Source organism: Mobula birostris, chromosome 8, assembly GCF_030028105.1.
Source record: "Mobula birostris isolate sMobBir1 chromosome 8, sMobBir1.hap1, whole genome shotgun sequence".
Lineage (NCBI taxonomy): Eukaryota > Metazoa > Chordata > Chondrichthyes > Myliobatiformes > Myliobatidae > Mobula > Mobula birostris.
The window spans coordinates 45,577,442-45,593,741 of NC_092377.1; positions in this window are offsets into that span (position 1 = coordinate 45,577,442).

Consider the following 16,300-nt stretch of genomic DNA (forward strand, 5'->3'; position numbering starts at 1 on the left):
GTCAGTCAAGTGGGTGTTAGACACTATACCGTGCTTCAAGCAAACAGTTTTAAAATAGCATAAGTTGCGTGTGCTTGCATTCAAAAAGCAATGACTTTCGTCACTGATAGTTGCGAGAAATAAGTAGTAAGATAATTCAGAACTGTTTTGCTCACTATTGTTTCAAGTATTCAGGCTTGGAGATGTCAGAAATGGCCGGGAATGGAAATGAAACAATTTCACTACTTCAACAAGTTAGAAACTATGAAGACTTTGAAGGCATCAACAATCTTGAATGTTACAATGAAAATTAAGATTTGGAGGATGTAATCGTCGATGGCATTGTATGATGGCAGTCCATTACCTACACAAGGTGACTGCAATGATTTTTTACCATGTACAGTCAATCTGAAGAATGTGCCTGTGTACTCTGGATGAATTCCTGTGTTGATAGTTATTATGAACTAACATACAGTTTTATAGTGGTGTAGTAGTGATGGTAGTGTTCTAATTTGTTCTGTACTTTATTTAAATACTTTGTTGCTCAGCTAAGTGGTAGCCTGTATTTTTTATACCTTTTTATCTATTTCCATTAAACTTTAGCTAATTGGGCCAAAATGTACTGGTCCTGATGTGTCTCAGTTAACAGGAATGTAACGTATTTTATTTTACTTTATTATCCCCTTCCATTTCTGCACCACAGTTTATGAGATAGTGCATTTGAACAATAATTACTGCTCAAAAGTTGTTACTTCTTTACTACGACCAACAGCTCTCAGAGTAGCACCAATTTATACAAAGTTCGAAAGAGAACTATATATCTTGGAGATCTCCTTGAGTGTCAATGTGACTCTGCTTCCATTCCCTGTAAATGGGCTTTGTTGAATGCTTCAAATCCACAAAGAACATCTATCCCACAATAACAACAAGGAAGGCAAAGATTCACAGACATTAATTCTTTCTGTGACAGCAGGGTGCCCATTAAATTTGATTTTTTAAAAAAAATATGTATTCATTAAAAGGATTTTGTCTTCACAGGTTGAGTTTGCATTTAATTACCCATCCATTACTGACCCTGAGAAGGAGTGGGTGATCTACCTTCTTGAACCCTGCTGCAGTACTTGAAATGTGGATGTTAATACAGTGATGGTAAAGGAAGGGAAATGTATTTCCAAGTCAATATGCTATGTGGCTTGGAGAGAAAATTTCAAATAGTACTGTTCCGTGCTTTTGCTGATCTTGTGCTTCCAGTTGGTAGAGGTTGTGGGGCTTGAAAGGTGTAAAGACCTTTTGGTAATTGGTAATTTGAAAACATGCATCATGCTTCTATGTCAGTGAATGGCTGTGGATCAGTGCCTCTGAAGTGGGTTGTTATGGTCTGTAAGGAGTTAAGCATCTTTTGATTTGTTGACGATGCACTCATCCAAGAAAGTGAAGAATACTTCTTCATGATCATTTGAATTGTGGACCTAAACACAAGGAAAAATTTAAGACATGCAATACCAATTTCAGGATGTATATTGTATACATTTTTCTGACATTAAATTGAACCTATTGAACAATTGCAAGCAAAAAATCAGCATTGCAACTGTCAAGACAATGTACTGAAGAAATTGTCAGATCAGTCCTAGAAGACTATATTGATAATCTCATAGGCTACAAGCTCTATGATTCAAACATCAAAAGGGGAAAAAAGTCTTAGCTGGACGAATAATAATATTGAAATTGGAAGTGAATGTAAAATGCTTACAGTGAGCCTTCTGCCCCCAGACATTCAGATTTCTGGCATACTGCTGGTGTCTTCCACAGTGAAGATTGATGCAAGGTGTTTATTCAGTTTGTCCACCATTTCTTTGTCTTCTATTACTACCTCTCCAATATCTTTTACCTGCAATCCGATATCCACTCTTGCCTCTCTTTTATTCTTTATATATCTGAAAAACCTTTTTATACATACATCTACTGATCATAAAATCAATAACTGAGACAAAAGGAAAACATCCAACCAGAAGTTGGATCACATTTGAAGTTGGAAACATCCACCAATTACATTGGTGAAAAACACTTTAACATTTAAAACTTGCTCTAGTGAATCCCTGTGCACATTACGAGAAAGAAATGTACAGCCTGCAATAACGAGCAGAAAGCAAAACTACCACTGGAGCTTCTATACATATTAACAGACCAACCTTGTTCAGAAGAGATCAGTTGAAAGCGTTGGTGTTGGATTGGGAAAATATTTTCAGTGTAGGTATGCGACAAACAGGTTTCAAAGACTTCTGCAAAAATATGATGAGATTTTTAAGGATTCAAACATGGGTACTGAGGGGTACGTATCTCATTTTTATTCAAAATTGAATGCAAGTTTGAAATCCTGACCTGTGTCCTATACATTGAAAGTGCAAGTTAAGAGCTAAGAAATCTCGAGTTCCATTGGGAGTGGGTAGGCAAAGGCCATTGTATTTGGCCCCCAGTCAGATAAAACCCTTTGGCTCTATGGAGACTACAAATTAAAAGACAATAAATGGTGAACAACATCCTCTACCTACACCTCAAAATTTGTATGCTGAGTTTGCAGGTGCAAAATTTATTTCAATTCAACTATGGTGTGGATCACCAAAACTTTGTTGATGCTTTGTTTCTTTTTTTTTTAGAAAGGACGCCACAGAAATCAACATTTTTATTTTGTGGGCAGTAGAGGATGATTTTCCTAGTGGTGAAAATCACTAGAGTTATACCAAATGACTTATCTGAATTCAAGTTGTGAAAGTGCACTCAGTGGGTAGACAGGTTCAATGAATGCTTGTCTGAAGTTGTTTAACCGTTTCACAATACACTTACTAGCATTGTATAAAATGGAGACACAGGGGTAGTAATCTCAAAAGAATGGCGAAGAAGATTAAAGAAAAACTTGATGCACAATCTTTCTAGACAGCAATTAAAAAGGCTGCAGCTAGAGCATTTGTCCATTGGCTGACATTAAGAAAGACAGAGAACTTAGCCTGTAGGTTGCAGTGCATCATGAGCAGAATATCCTAAAGCACCACTTTATGTAAGTCTGAGTGACCAGAAACATTGGATTCAGCTTGCCTATTATTGAAAAGGAATGGACCACTTATTGGTACTAATTGCCAACCATTCAAAGGGTCAAGAAGTCAAACACAAAGGTTTATGCACCATTACTGATCAAATGATTAAAGAATTAAGATCTATCTTTTCCACTTGAGATTGGCCTGAAGAAGTTGTGTTAGACTATTATCATTTGCTTGAATTATTTCAATCTGAATAATTTACAAAGAATGGTGGAATCTGATATAAGGCGCTCAACTATTTTAGAAGAGGTGACCTCAGAAATGCTGGTAAGAACCATAAGGGAAGAAAATCATTGCATCCAGAGGTGGACAATACTCCAACTACATCCACTGAATCTAGAAGCTGTAAGTGTTAGAGGCACCACTTCCCCAGGGAGTAAGGCTGATCAACATCTCCACCCACTCACCCACCCCACCACACCCCTAACCACCACTGCTTTATCATTTCCTGTCAGACACCTTATATAGAGACATTTTTGTGTCTAGTGTTACTTCATGGACATGCAATCAATCTATGTTTGTAAGCTATCTTATGTATTTATATTTATTGTGTTCTTTATCTTTTTTCATATTTTTGTGCTGCATCAGATCTAGAGTAACAATTCTTTCATTCTCCTTTACACTTGTGTATTGGAAATTACATTAAATATCTTGAAAGGAGTTGTTTAGATCTTAAAGAAATGCAAAATTTGTCAAGCAACAAGTCTGTAAGTTATTTTTCTATTTAAAAATGGGAATCAATGCAGCATCTGAAATATTCATTGTGAACAATAATTGCTCTATTAAGAAGGCTGCCTCTTTAAGGATTATGTCATATGACAAGCAGTTCTTGGAGCAGCAAAAATACAAAAAGGGAGTTCAAGGGGAACAGACTGAATAGCCCTTAAATAGAGAGCTTATGTTGTTTTCAAACAAGAGAAAATCTGCAGAAGCTGGAAATTCAAGCAACACACACAAAATGCTGGAAGAACTCAGCAAGCCAGCCAGCATCTATGGAAAAGAGTACAGTTGATGTTTCGGGCCGAGATCCTTCAACAAGACTGGAGAAAAAAATGATGAGGAGCCCTTTTACTTTTTTCCATGGCCTTCTGTTCGCTCCTATTATATTTCCCCTTCTCCAGCCCTGTATCTCTTTTACCAATCAGCCTCCCAGAACTTTACTTCACCCCTACCCCCTCCCAGTTTCACTTATCACCTGGTGTTTCTTCCTCCCCTCCCCCAAGCCTCTAACTCTGACTCCTCATCTTTTTTCTCCAGTCTTGCTAAAGTTCTCAGCCCAAAAGGTTGACTGTACTCTTTTCCATAGATACTACCTGGCCTGCTGAGTCCCTCCAGCATTTTGTGTATGTTATTTTGAGCTCCTTATGTCCCATGCATAGTTGTCTGAACCCTCTAAAAATTGGTAGAAATGAAAAATTCACTGAGAATATACACAATATTCTTAATTTTAATAACTACACAGTAAAATTTGAGCTACTGGAGGAATATAATGGGTCAGGTGACTAATAGAGGGAAATGGACATTTTGGACTGAGACTCTTCAAGGTCAATTATCACTTCTTCAATTGTGTTATACATTTCTCAAGTTAACCCCACTACCAGAAGAAGAATAATTGAGACAGACACAGATTAGCTTCTAAAGAAAATTAAGCAGGATTAAATGCCAGGAAGAACATTTGTGAACTTCTCCTCAGAATCCGAGAGTCATGGAACAATATAGCACAGATACATGGACTTGTGCCCAATTAGTGAGTCCATTCTGACCACATTACATTCCAATGAGACATGGAAAGGATGGGAGGGTACAAGATCTGTGGTGCACAAAGGCTGTTGTAAATCTAGTCAAGGAGAAAAGAAGAGCTTATGAAAGGTTCAAAAAACTAGGTAATGATATGAATCTAGAAGATTATAAGGCTAGCAGGAAGGAGCTTAAGAATGTAATTAGGAGAGCTAGAAGGGGCCATGAGAAGGCCTTGGCGGACAGGACTAAGCAAAACCCCAAGGCGTTCTACAAGTATGTGAAGAGCAAGAGGATAAGACATGAGAGAATAGGACCAATCAAGTATGACAATGGAAAATTGTGTATGGAACCGGAGGAAATAGCGGAGGTAGTTAATGTATACTTTGCTTCAGTATTCACTACGGAAAAGGATCTTGGCAATTGAGGCGATGACTTGCAGTGGACTGAAATGCTTGAAAATGTAGATATTAAGAAAGGCAACGTGCTGGAGCCTTTAGAAAGCATCAAGTTAGATAAGTCACCGGGACGTATCCCAGGCTACAGTGGGAAGCGAGGGAGGAGATTGTTGAGCCTCTGGAAATGATGTTTGAATCATCAGTGAGGACAGGAGTGGTTCCGGAGGATTGGAGGGTTGCAGATGTTGTTCCCTTATTCAAGAAAGGGAGTAGGGATATCCCAGGAAAATATAGGCCAGCAAGTCTTACCTCAGTGGTTGGTAAGTTGATGGAGAAGATCCTGAGGGGCAGGATTTATGAACATTTGGAGAGGTATAATATGATTAGGAATAGTCAGCATGGCTTTGCCAAAGGCAGGTCGCGCCTTACGAGCCTGATTGAATTTTTTGAGGATGTGACTAAGCACATTGATGAAGTTGGAGCTGTAGATGTGGTGTATATGGATTTTAGCAAGGCATTTGATAAGGTACCCCATGCCAGGTTTATTGAGAAAGTAAGGAGGCATGGGATCCAAGAGGACATTGCTTTGTGGATGCAGAACTGGCTTGCTCACAGAAGGCAAAGAGTGGTTATTGGCGGGTCATATTCTGCATGGAGGCCCATGACCAGTGGTGTGCCTCAGGGATCTGTTCTGGGACCTTTACTCTTTGTGATTTTTATAAATGACCTGGATGAGGAAGTAGTGTGATGGGTTAGTAAATTTGCTGATGACACAAAGGTTGGGTGTGTTGTGAATAGTGTGGAGGGCTGTCAGAGGTTACAACGGGACATTGATAGGATGCAAAACTGGACTGAGAAGCGGCAGATGGATTTCAACCCAGATAAATGTGAGGTTGTTCATTTTGGTAGGTGAAATATGATGGCAGAATATAGTATTAATTGGAAGACTCTTGGCAGTGTAAAGGATCAGAGAGATCTTGGGGTTCAAGTCCATAGGACACTCAAAGCTGCTATGCAGGTTGGCTCTGTGGTTAAGAAGGCATACGGTGCATTGGCCTTCATCAATTGTGGGATTGAGTTTAAGAGCCGAGAGGTAATGTTGCAGCTATATAGGACCCTGGTCAGACCCCACTTAGAGTACTGTGCTCAATTCTGGTTGCTTTACTATAGGAAGGATGTGGAAACCATTGAAAGGGTGCAGAGGAGACTTACAAGGATGCTGCCTGGATTGGGGAGCATGCCTTATGAGAATAGGCCTTTTCTCCTTAGAGCAACGGAGGATAAGAGATGACTTGATAGAGGTGTACAAGATAATGAGAGGCATTGATCGTGTAGATAGTCAGAGGTTTTTCCCCAGAGCTGAAATGGCTAGCATGAGAGGGCATAGTTTTAAGGTGCTTGGAAGTAGATACAGAGGAGATGTCTGGGGTAAGTTTTTTACGCAGAGAGTGATGAGTGTGTGGAATGGGCTGCCGGTGGCAGTGGTGGAGGCGGAAGAGATAGGGTCTTTTAAGAGATACCTGGATGGCTACATGGAGCTTAGAAAAATAGAGGGCTGTGGGTAAAGCCTAGGTAGTTCTAAGGTAGGGACATGTTCGGCACAGCTTTGAGGGCCGAAGGGCCTGTATTGAACTGTATGCTTTTCTATGTTTCCTTTATCCACCTAGCTGGTCCCAAATTCCTGCATTTGACACATATCCCTCCAGGTGCCTCCTATTCATATACCTATTATGTGCTCAGGTTATATTTTTCTCAGCCACTTCCACTGCAGCTCATTCCAGAAACTTATCATCCACTGCATGCAAAAGTTGCCTCTAAGGTCCCTTTTCAGTCTTTTCCCTCCCTTCCTAAATATATGCCCCTTAGCTTTAGATTCTTCAACCCTAAGATAAAGAGTACTACTGTCCACCTCATCAAACTTCAAATTTCAAAGTAAATTTATAATCAAAATACATATTCAGTATGTCACCATATACAACCAGGAGATTCAATTTCTTGCGGGCATACTGAATCAATCCACAACAGAATAATAACCATAATCGAATCAATGAAAGACTGCACCAACTTGGGCATCCAATTACTGTAATGTGCAAAAGATAACAAACTCTGACTCAATGTCTCTCATAATTTAAACATTTCTATTGAGTCGCCCCTCTTTCTCCTGCATTCCACAGAACAAAGACTAAGCCTGGCAAATCTCTTCACACAACTTAGTCTTGACAATATCTTCATAAATCTTTTTTGCTTTCTTTCCGCTCTTCCCTATAAAAGGGTGACCAAACTTGTACACAGTTTTCCAATTGCGGACTTACCAATGATTTATACAACCGCAACATAATGTCCCAACTCTTACACTCAACTCTCCTGACCGATGAAAGGCAGTATCCTGAAAGTCCTTATCACTGCCCTATCTACCTGTGTTCAAGGTTATTGTTATCTGACTGTACATATATACAGCCAAACAAAACAATATTCCTTCGGACCACAGTGCACCCACAAAACATATAGTATACACAATATATAAACAACAATATTGCCATAAATAAGTTAATGAAATATAATTCAAAATGCATGTAGCGCACAGCACGGTAAACAGTGAACAGCTCACTGTGCTAGTTTCAAGACCTCGGTTGTGGCAGGGTATTCATTAGTCTGACAGGCTGAGGGAAGAAGCTGTTACCCAGCCTGGCAGTCCTAGTCCTGATGCTTCTGTACCTCCTTCTTGGCAATAGTGGGTCAAAGAGATTGTGGGATGGGAGATAGGGATCCTCAACAATGCTCCAGGTCCTTTGTCTGCAGTGCTCCTGGTAAGTATCAGAAATAGAGGCGGCGGGGGTGGGAAGAGACCCTGGTGATCTTCTCGGCAGTTTTTACTACCTTCTGCAGGGTCCTGCGGTCTGATGCCTTGCAGCCCCTGTACCACACAATGATACAGCCAGACAGAACACTTTCAGTAGAGCTCCTGTAGAAAGTTGCTAGAATGGGGACAGGGAGGCTTACAGCTTTAATCTCCTTAGAAAGTGCGGACATTGCTGTACCCTCTTGTCTAGTGAGGATGTGTTGTGAGTCCAGGTTAGCTCATCCATTATGTGCACACCAAGGAACTTTGCGCTCCTCTCTCTCTCCATGGCAGAGCCATTGACATGCAACGGAGAGTTGTCAACCTGTGCCTTCCTGAATCATCTCTGTTGACTTGTCATGTTGAAGCTCAGGTTCTTGTTCTCACCTCATTTGACAAAACTCTCTACCTCCTCTCTGTATGCCAGCCCATCATTGTTGCTGATGAGGCCACTGTCATCGATGAAGCTGATGATGCAGTTCAGCTGGATCTGGGAAGCACCGGTGCTCAGCATGTTGGAGTTTGAGATATCACTGCCAACTCACACTGACTGGGGTCTTACAATCAAAAAGTTCAAGATCCTATTACAGAGAGGGAAGTTGATTCCCAATGAGTACAGTTTACCTACCGGCCTCTGAGATATGATTGCATTAAATGCTGAGCTCATATGTCCATTTGTTTCATTACACTCCTCAGAACCCTTCCATTCACAGTATAAGTCCTACACTGATTTGACTTTCCACAATTCATCACCTCACACAATAACCTTCTTCAATTTCAATATCTTTTAATTTTGTGTCATCTACAAACTTGTTGATCAAGTTTTGTGCATTCATATCTAAGCATTTAAATGAATACAAACAACAAGGCTTCCAACTTTGACCCCTGCAGGATACTACAAGTCACTAGTCTTCATTCTAAGAAACAACCTTCAACTATTACCTTCTGTTACCTACCTCTGAGTCAATTTTGAATCCGCCTAACTTGCTCTCCCTGATTTCATGGGACCTAACTTTCCAGACCAGCTTACCATGCAGGAACTTGTGGAAGGGCTTGCTAAGGTCCAAATAGACAACATCCATTGCCTACACTCATCCACCCCTTTTGGTTAGCTCTTCAAAGAACTCCAAAAGGTTTGTCATATGTGACTTCCACACGCAAAACCATGCTGAGTCCTCCAAATCAGACGCTGCCTATCCAAATGCTAGCAGGTCCTGTCCCTCAGAATACCATCCAGTAACTTCCTGACCATTGATGTCAGGCTGACCACCCTGGTTTCTCCTTGCTGCCCTTCTTAAAAAATGGAATGACACTAACCACCCTCCATTCTTCAGGTACTTCACTAGTAAGTGACAATGAAACAAATATCTCTGCAAGAGCTAACAAAAAAAATAGCATCTTGCCAAATGTCCAGATTGGACAGATACTTTTTGTTTATTTTCTGAATCAAGTAGAGGTGTCATTATATTAAAATTAATTGAAAGTCACAGAAAAAAATAAGAAACAAAACACCCCAAAGACTAACTTGTGAACATCGTTTATGTTGGTGTACAAATCAGAAATGAATGCCCAGGTTGTAAGGTGAAAATCTGAGCCCAAACGTTAACTTGGATAAATAGCAAAAAGTGATGTCATGTGTTTTTTTTAGATTATGAGAACACTCAGTCCTCTTTTATTGTCATTTAGAAATGCATACATGCATTAAGAAATGATACAATGTTTCTCTGGTGTGATATCACAGAAAACAAGACAGACCAAAGACTAACACTGACAAAACCACATAATTATAACATATAGTTACAGCAGTGCAAAGCAATACCATAATTTGATGAAGAACAGTCCATAGGCACAGTAAAAAAAAGTCTCATAGTCCCCGAGTCGATCGACTCCCGAGTCCCCGATAGCGGCAGCAAAAGGGAGAAACTCCCTGCCATAAACCTCCAGGCACCGTCAACTTGCTGATACCTTGGAAGCAGCCAACCACAGCCGACCCTGAGTCCATCCGTCCGAAAACTCCGAGCTTCCGAGCAGCCTCTCTGATACAGCCTCCTGAGCACCATCCTCTGCTGAGTGCCTTTGACCTCTCCCCGGCCGCTGAAACACGCAAAGCCGAGGATTTCGAGGCCTTCAGCTCCAGAGATTCCGGTTACCACACAGTAGCAACGGTAGCAAAACAGACATTTCAGAAGTTTTCCAGATGTTCCGCTATGCACTCACATCTGTCTCCATCAAATCAGGATTGTGCGCGGCACCCTACTTGAAGATAACAGATATTCATCACCGGAGAGGCCGCGTGCGCTGTCGTTGTGCCGCCATCTTCTCCCCAAAATGGCTGATGTAATTAAAATAATGTATGGATACAAAATAAGTGCACTTTGATGTTGCTTCCTAACAAAAATAAACAATCGCTGTAGGACATGATATTAGCTGATATTTAGTTGGGTTTTGAATATTTTCCTGCCCTATGTTGTTTCATTGAAATCAATTTTTCAACAGATGTGGCTCAGCTGCAGGATCATTAATTGTGTCTGAACTTTTTGTAAGGATCAAGCTGTTCCACTTTAATTGCTCTTGGATCGTAATGCATCTGAATGCTACCAACTACCAGAATCTTGAGTTATTAAACATTAATGCTAAAAGGCACACTTTTGAAATGTGTACAACCTTATTAAAAAGTCTTCCAGTGACAGGTCGGCAAGAAGTGTGCAATGGAACCACTCTCAACTTTTGAGACTATAGTGTGCATAAAACAAGATAACCAATGCTTCTTTCCAAAATGATTCAGAAATCATTCAAGATTCCTAATAGAATCACTCAGTCTTGAAGTTCTGGGGTCCCTTGATCAGCCTAGCACAGGCTGAATTTTCTTCTTTTGATTGCTTGATTTTCTCGTAACATTTCAGTCAGGCCTGATTCCTCCCTTTCCCAGCAGCCAGAGGTCCCCGGACTCCCCCAGTTTCCATCTGTGTATCTGACTTTGTGGTCCTGATTTGCTAACAGAATTGATGCCCTGAGCATCTACCCCATCTCCTTGGTCCTCTCTTCCTCCCAATCATAGTCTGCAAGCCAAACCAGCCACCTGTCTGTCTTCTTATGCCATTATGGAACAAATCAAGAAACATATTAAGTTGAGGGAAAATCCAATAACAAGCAGTTCTGATCAAGGGCCCTGGTTTCGATATGTTAATACTTCTCTTTCCACAGCACGCCACAATTGCTGAATGTCTACAATGCTATGGATTATGTTCATAATAGAATTTTACAGCAGTGAGACTTTGAAAATAAATTTGTTAGCTTCCCCACACTACACCTTTATAAGTGCTGAAGTATTTCTAGGCAAAGATGTTTCTGTAACTTCAACCATCTTCACATATTACTCAATCTGCCTTATCTATTGTCAGCAAAAATTATCACCAAGAGTCCAATTCAGATGTGCTCCCTGATTGCCATGCAGTTTACCTGGATACAGAGTTTAATGAAAGGTTCTTGTCCTTGAAACTCAGTCACAACCAGGAGCCCTGTGCAACCAAATATATTGTTTTAATTAAGCATGTTATATTGTGGTGTATTGAGGTTTTGGTAATGCAATGTATAAATCAATCTTTTCTCTTGCAACTTACTCTGAGCTTGGCTACTAATGAACTGCAGGTGATATTTCACAATTATGATGAGGTCCTACATGTTTCTGCCTCTGATACTCTACTGCACTTTGCCATGAGTTGTGAGTAATTAGTGAACTAAACTGATACTACCTTTAAAGTTTACTCCCCTGTATTGTTGATGAAGGAACATCAGAGAGGCACAAGCTCCTTCTAGATAGTTAGGAGGTCATCTTCCTTTCCAAAGAATGCCCTTCCACATTAAAAATAAATATTATTCCCCCAAAACAAAAGTCTAGAAACAGGAGAGCCTGGTAACTGTTCTTGTGCAAAAATCATGTATAAAATTCTTGTGGGGCATGTTTTAACATTTTTAGACTCTTCAGCTAGGCTTTTAGGATATTGAGCAACACACGCAAAATGCTGGAGGAACTCAGCAGGCCAGGCAGCAACAATGGAAAAAAGTACAGTCGATGTATTGGGCCGAAACCCTTCGTCAGGACTGGAGAAAAAAAGCTAAAGAGTAGATTTGAAAGATAGGGGGAGGGGAAGAGAGAAATGCCAGGCGATAGGTGAAACTTGGAGGGGAGGGATGAAGCAAAGTGCTAGGACATTGATTGGTCATGGAAGAAAGAAGAAGGGTGGGGGGGGTGGGGGAAGCACCAGAGGGAGGCAATGGGCAGACAAGGAGATAACATGAGAGGGAAAGACAAGCAGATGGGAAATGGGGAAGGGGGAGCGGGTGGAGGCATTGCTGGAAGTTTGAGAAATCGATGTTATGCCATCAGATTGGAGGCTACTGAATTGGAATATAAGGTGCTGTTCCTCCAATCTAAGTGTGGCCTTATCCCGACAGTGGAGGAGACCATGGATGGACATATCGGAATGGGAATGGGAAGTGGAACTAAAATGGGCAGCCACTGGGAGATCCCACTTGTTCTAGCAGATGAACTGTAGATGCTCGGTGAAGTATCTCCCAATCTACATCGGGTCTCACGGATATACAAAAGGCCACACTGGGAGCACTGAACACAGTATATGACCCTAACAGACTCACAGGTGAAGTGCCGCCTCACCTGGAGGACTATGGGGGCCCTGGATGGTAGGAAATTGACCTAGGAATGTCTAGAGAGGATTCAGGTCAGCACCACTGTCACCTTCGCAGTGTTATTTACAGACATGATATTCACAGTGCTTATTTATCCCATTCTTACAGAAATTGGATCAGAATATCGTAAACAGATGTAAATTGAAGTGTCCCGACTGACCACAGAACAGCCACATTCACGTCCCCGTGACATATATTTTTCCATATGCTTCCTTGATTAAAATCAAAGCATCTTAATATTCGGCACCTCACTGCAAAATGCTATCATCAGAGGGCCCATTGCAGTCCCAGACCCTTTAGTGGCTTTGGACCACTCACTGCATGATGGTCTATCAGGCCACACCATTGCACAAAGGAGTCACCATTTGCACAGCAGGGCATTGTCTTCTTCTCCCTCACTGTGCTTCTTTTCCACCACAGCACCTTCATGCTATTGTCCTGGGACTGGCAAGGTGAAGAAATGACCGCCAGGCTGATTCAGTGTGCTGTGTGCATGATGTGGGAGGTCAGGGATACTATGGTGCCTCTGGCTCCTACAACTGTGGAAAATGTGTCCAGATTCAGTTCCTGAAGGACCATGTTGCAGCACTGGAGAAGCAACTGGATGACCTCAGGTTCATCTGGGAAAACGAGAGTTTTCAGGACAGGACCTACAGCGAGGTCGTTACACCGAGGATACCGGAAGAGAGAAGGGGGGCAATGATGAGGAAGGAAAGGATGCTTGAAGTACCAGAGACCCCGGGGGATGTACCTCTCCTAAACAGGTTCACTCTCTTGGAAGCTGTCGGGACAGAAGACACTGCCAGCTGAGAGGTGATCAGGTCTGTGAGTATAAAATTGGCTCTGAAGCAAAGCCGAGGAGACAGATGTCAGGCAGAGCCGTGGTAGTAGGGGACTCCATAGTGAGAGGTACAGAAAGGGGTTTCTGTGGCAACAAGCGAGATTTAAGGATGGTGTGTTGCCTCCCTGGTGCCAGGATCCAGGACGTCATGGAGCAGGTGCAGAGAATCCTCAAGGGCGAAGGTGAACATCTGGAAGTGGTGGTGCATGTCGGCACAAATGACGTGGGGAAGAAGAGGAAAGACATTCTACAGAGTGAATTCAGAGAACTCAGAAGAAGGCTGTAAAGCAGGACTTCCGGGGTGGTTATCTCCGGTTTGCTTCCAGTTCCTCGTGTTGGAGAGGGCAGGAACAGGGAGATAATGGATCTGAATGTGTGGCTGAGGAACTGGTGCAGGAAGCAAGGATTTACATTCTTGGACCACTGGGGTATGTTTTGTGGTAAGGATGAATTGTACAAAAGGGACGGGTTGCACCTTAATAGGCGGGGGACCAGCATTCTGGCAGGCAGGTTTGCCACTGCAACACGGGTGTGTTTAAACTAAGTAGTGGGGTGGAGGGGATAAACTGGAAATACAAGGATGGAGATAAAGGGAAAGTGAGAATAAGAAAAGTTAAGAAAGACAACAGAATCAACACAGCAGAAAGCTCAAGAAGGGATCGTACAGTATGGCCAAGTGAAATAGGAGTTGATATGGGAGGTGAGGGGAGTAATGAATTAAAAGTACTATATATGAATTCACCAAGTAAAAGAAATAAAGTGGATGAGCTTGAGGCACAGTTGGAAATTGGTAAGTATGATGTTGTGGGAATAACAGAGACATGGCTTCAAGTGGACAGGGCCTGGGAAATGAATATTCAAGGGTATACGTCCTATCAAAAGGACAGACTGATGGGCAGAGGGTGTGGGGTGGCTCTGTTGGTGAGGAATGATATTCAGTCCCTTGCGAGGGGGGACATAGAATCAGGAGATGTAGAGTCAGTATGGATAGAACTGAGAAATTCTAAGGGTAGAAAGAACCTAATGGGAGTTATCTACAGGTCCCCAAACAGTAGTCTGGATGTAGGGTGTAAGTTGAATTGAGAGTTAAAATTGGCATGTAGCAAAGGTAATGCTACAGTTGTTATGGGGGATTTCAACATGCAGGTAGACTGGAAGAATCAGGAAAGGGAGTTTGTGGAGTGCCTCCGAGGTGGATTCTTAGATCAGCTTGTACTGGAGCCTACCAGAGAGAAGGCAATTCTAGGTTTAGTGTTGTGCAATGAACCAGATTTGATCAGGGACCTCGAGGTAAGTGGGAGCCATTAGAAGGCAGTGACCATAATATGATAAGTTTTAATCTACAGATTGAGAGGGAGAAGGGAAACTCGGAAGTGTCGGTATTACAGTTGAACAAAGGGAACTATGGAGCTATGAGGAAGGAGCTGGCCAAAGTTCAATGGAAAAATACCCTAGCAGGGATGACAGTGGAACAACAATGGCAGGTATTTCTGGGAATAATGCAGAAGGTGCAAGATCAGTTCATTCCAAAGAGAAGAAAGATCCTAAGGGGAGGCTGTGGCTGACAAGGGAAGTAAAGGACAGTGTAAAGATAAAAGAGAAGGATTATAACATAGCAAAGACGAGTGGGAAGCCAGAGGATTGGGAAACTTTTAAAGAGCAACGGAAGGTAAGTAAAAAGGTAATACGCAGAGAAAAAATGAGGTATGAATGTAGACTAGCGAAGAATATAAAGGAAGATAATAAAAGCTTCTTTAGGTATGTGAAAAGGAAAAAAATAGTTAAGGCCAAAATTGGGCCCTTGAAGACAGAAAAGGGTGAATTTATTATGGGGAACAAGTAAATGGCAGACGAGTTGAACAGGTACTTTAGATCTGTCTTCACTAGGGAAGACACAAACAATCTCCCAGATATAATAGTAGCCAAAGGACCTAGGGTAATGGATGAACTGAAGGAAATTTATATTAGGCAGGAAATGGTGTTGGATAGACTGTTGGGTCTGAAGGCTGTTAAGTCCCCGGGACCTGATGGTCTGCATCCCAGGGTACTTAAGGAGGTGGCTTTAGAAATCGTGGACGCATTGGTAATCATTTTCCAATGTTCTATAGATTCAGGATCAGTTCCTGTGGATTGGAGGGTGGCTAATGTTGTCCCACTTTTCAAGAAAGGAGGGAGAGAGAAAACAGGGAATTATAGATCGGTTAGCCTGACGTCAGTGGTGGGAAAGATGCTGGAGTCAATTATAAAAGATGAAATTGTGAAACATTTGGATGGTAGTAACAGAATAGGTCTGAGTCAGCATGGATTAACAAAGGGGAAATCGTGCTTGACTAATCTTGCGGAATTTTTTGAGGATGTAACTATGAAAATGGACAAGGGCGAGCCAGTGGATGTAGTGTACCTGGCCTTTCAGAAAGCCTTTGATAAAGTCCCACATAGGAGATTAGTGGGAAAAATTAGGGCACATGGTATTGGGGGCAGAGTACTGACATGGATTGAAAATTGGCTGGCTGACAAGAAACAAACAGTAGCGATGAATGGGTCCCTTTCGGAATGGCAGGCGGTGACCAGTGGGGTATCGTAGGGTTCAGTGCTGGGAGCACAGCTGTTTACAATATACACTAATGAATTAGATGAAGGGATTAAAAGTAACATTAGCAAATTTGCAGATGACACAAAGCTGGGTGGCAGTGTGAAATGTGAGGAG